Here is a 4,438-nt window from a genome sequence, read left to right as displayed (position 1 = left end):
ACCCTCCCGCACATCTGGCCTGTGCCCTGGTTCTTGTATAAATAAACAGATCTTTAAAAAAATAAAAATGAATGTTCATACTATTACAGACAGTAAGAACTCTGTCTCTGAGAACATATGCAACTGAGTACTATACGTTAGGACTTTTTTTTTTTTATAATGGCTTTTTTGAATTAGCTTGAAATGTTTATATAAGGATAAGTAATAAAAAATGTCCTTACTTGGGCCTCCCCTGGTGGCGCAGTGGTTGAGCTCTGGGCTGCAAAGCTGCCCGCAGCCTCTGCAGCACCGGTTCGATCCCAGGCTGCCGGCAAGGGTCCCACATGGTGCAACAGACCTCTCCTGCCGCGCCCACTGCTCCCCTCAGCAGTGTATTTCATCAGTCTGCCTGTTCTGTTCTCCGCTTTGGCTCTAGTGAATTCTCTCACCCTCCTACGCTTCTGACTGTACCCAGTGCTTGTATAAATAAATAAATAAATCTTTTAAAAAAGTCCTTACTTCAAGATGCCATGTATAATATTAAAATTCAATAATAACTACAGAAATAGTAGCTTATATCAATATATATATATTTCTTATATATAGAAATAGCTCTTATATCAATCAACAGAGATTTCTTAGGATAAGGGTATTTTATCCCAGATAATATTTATCATTGTTCATCATATATAACAGGAAATCAACTGACTTTTAGTTAATTTTATTGTTTATAAAATCTCCAGAGGATGTATCTTTTTAATCCTGACACTCCGGATAGACAGACTTCTCCCACAGCTAACCCTTGGTATTTCAACAGGCTAACATGTGACATTAAGTTTTTATCAGTTATTCATGTTGATCCTTGACCATGGAAACCACCATATCATACTTCTCCAACATTTCCTCTCAGGCCTAAAAATATTGTGCAAATGAAATATTTGGATTTGGAGAAATATTGGGCTATATTTGAACACTGTATAAAATCAAAATTTATAACTTATATTTTTCTTCAACTGGTAAGAAATGATAGTAATCCATTTGATTTATTTTTTTAAAGATTTATATATTTATGCATACAGGAACTGGGGTACAGGTCAGAAGTGTAGGGGGGTGATAACGATTCACCTGAGGCAGAGTGAGAAGCAGAATAGGAGAATTGACTGAAGTACACTGCTGTGGGGAGCAGAGGGCAAGTCAGGAGAGGTCTGCTGTGCCTTGTGGCTTAGCTTGCTGGCCGGGGGATTGAACTCATGCTGCAGTGGCTGAGGATAGCTTCACAGGCTGTGTCTTAACCCCTTGAGCCACCAGGGAGGCCCTGATTTAATTTTTTTTTTCTGGTTGAAAATGTCTGAGTATATAAGGCAGAAGATATAACCCATTCTTTTTTTTTTCATTGTAGGCAATTTGTAGACTCTATTCTTGTGTTGGTTTATAATGAATGTTCTATATGAGACTTATTCCTATCTTCTCCTCATCCCTTGAATATAGACAGATGGAGTGATGTTCTTGTTGGGAGGTGACCCCTCTGCATACATAGCGTGCCCCCTAATTCAGCATCTCCCCTGCCAAAGCCTTAGTTCTCACACTGAGAAGTGATGTGATCGATCGACCAGCTGTTAATGAGACACCAAACAACATTTCTTTTTCATAGCTTGATCTGTTCAGACTAGTATTGTTTCGTTAGATGGAATATCCCTAGAATGTTTGGATTCTTGCCCAGGAAGGTGGTTGATGTAGGTCACTACTTTACTGATGAGCTCCCTTTTTATTTTTAAAATAGTTTTCACTGTTTATTGAGGCTGATGAAATGTTGAACATCACAAAATTGTTGAAAGGTAAAATTATATGTAAATTAAGCTTCATTCTGCCATTTTCAAAGAAGTGCTATATAGGTACAGATATATTACTACAAAATAGTGTCCTTTTAGAAATTCAATCAATTCATTAAAATTAACTATAAATGAAGATATTTTCATGAAATGAAATTAAGAAGGAGACCTAATACCAATAGAATAATTGATAGTTAAAATGTAATGCTGAGGTATGCAATGAGATGATGAGAGATTGAATATAGGAGTAAATTATGTGGACAAACAAAAGAAATAGTTTGGTTGGTGAAATCAATCAGTAAGTTCTAAGTTTTCTGAAACAACTTCTTTTAAAAATAAGGATGTATTCTTGTTTATTTTCTCATTAGGTGTTGTTTAAATCCAGAACAGTTTGTGAGCCAGCTATTTCTGACATTAAATTATAGGTTTTAAGCATTCCGTCAGCTTTACTGCAATGTGGTTTTCCCCAGCCAAAGATGTCAAGCAAAAAAAAAAAATCAGAGATCATATAACTTAATTTCCTAGTTTTTTGAGCAACATATTTAATTTTTTCCTTCCTTTTAAAGAATGAAGATAATTGATAATGCAATTTCACCATGTTAATGGTCCCTCAAATTATCTTAAAGTCTTAGATTTATATACTTAGCTAGAATGTCTAATTAAGGTAAAGTTAAATAGAAATTAATGCTACATGGAGCTTAATGAATTTTATTTTACTTTAATAAAGAAATACATTTTATTAAAATCATTTAGGCAAGTCATAGGAAATTAGTAGTGATAACAGTACGTTTTAGTTTTGGTGATCTAATATTTTCCCTAAACTTCTGAATTTTAAACTAAGCACTTAGAACATGACACACTAACAATGGGCTTCAGGGTAGAACAGGGACTTCATTTTTGGGTGCTAAATTACTCCAATATTCCAGAAATTGATTTGATACATAAACACTATCGAATGACAGGTGAAAAAGCGAGTAGTGAACTTGTTAAATACAGCATTAGCCAGGTAATTAACACTAGATGCTGCAACAAAACACCCAAAATCTCAGTGACTTAACACATTGAAGACTTATTTTAAGCTTATTGTCACTGACGGTGATATTCAAGGATCAGGGACATGAAGATTTTCATACTATAAAACTAACATCTAGAGTTCCTCAGCATATTTTGCTGTATCTAGTTCATCCAGCTAGATAATGAAAATGAGTTTTTTCTTTCTTTCTTTTTTTTTTAAAGGTTTATTTATTTATACAAGAACCGGTGTACAGGCCAGAGTTGTGGAGGGTGAGAGGATCCACCAGAGACAGAGCGGGGAACAGAACAGGCAGACTGACGAAATACACTGCTGAGGGGAGCAGCAGGCGAGACAGGAGAGGTCTGCTGCACCATGTGGGATTCTCTCTGGCCAGCCAGCAGGGATCGAACCCACACTGCAGAGGCTGCGGACAGCTTTACAGTGCTGCGCTCAACTGCCTGCACCACCAGGGAGGCCCGAAAATGAGGTTTTTCTATGGCTGAGCCCAGATGTGTGGCACATTACTTTTTCCCACATGTTATTGCCCAGAACTTGATTTCGTGACTATAACCTAAGTGCAAGGAGGTCTGGGAATGAAGTTTACCAATGTGCTAAGGACAAGGAAATGGGATAGTAAGCATATACGCAATCTTTGCCACTAAACAGCATTGCTAAAAGAGATTTCTGAAGAAGGATGACTAGCATAGAAAGATTATTGGAAATACAGAGTTTTTCCACAGTTTGCAAGTAGAATATGTTCTATGTCAATTCAAAAAGAAATGGGATTTTTTTCTTCTCACAACTACTTAGAATAGGAAATTGTATGTTAATTGGACAGTGTGGTAGACTGGAGAAAATGGTTGTATGTGAAACTTGACAACACTTGTAGCTTACTTCATATTTTATTTTTTGTTTTTCTGGCTAACTCAAAACTAGGCACCAGTGACCTCTTTGTAGTCTTTCTCTCTTTCTTTCTTTCTTTCTTTCTTTCTTTCTTTCTTTCTTTCTTTCTCTCTTTCTTTCTTTCTTTCTTTCTTTCTTTCTTTCTTTCTTTCTTTCTTTCTTTCTTTCTTTCTTTCTTTCTTTTCTTTCTTTTTTTTTTTTTTAGATTTGTATGTATTCAGGGGACTGTTCAAAGGAACCTATAGTGCCTTCCCAACATACTAATCTCTGGGCTATGAAAGATATGATATGAACTCCACCCGCCTATCACTTTACCACCAATACCAGCAGTCTCTTATGGTTATGTCCCCTCTTTATATGTGTATTTCTACGAGGTAGGATGTGAACAAGATGATAAATGGTTAATTCTGGTGTCCACGGAATCCATTAGAACATCATATAACCTTACTACAACTGATGGTTGGAGCACATGTTAACTTACAACTGCACTCTCTCTCCACTCTGTCGTGCTCTGTCCACAATTCCCTCCTTGACCTTATGGATCATGAACAAAACACCATGTCCACTTCCTAAGCACACATGCAATGGGGAAGTGGATTTCCCACCTCTCCTTGCAGTTTTGTAGCCATAATTTCTGTACATTTCTTTTGGACAAGACACTGCCATTCCTCCTTCATGTTGCTCACTTGGGAAAAGCACCCCCTTCGCTCTC

The sequence above is a fragment of the Talpa europaea genome (genome assembly GCF_964194135.1).
Source record: "Talpa europaea genome assembly, chromosome: X".
Lineage (NCBI taxonomy): Eukaryota > Metazoa > Chordata > Mammalia > Eulipotyphla > Talpidae > Talpa > Talpa europaea.
Note: the sequence above shows the minus strand (reverse complement) of the source record.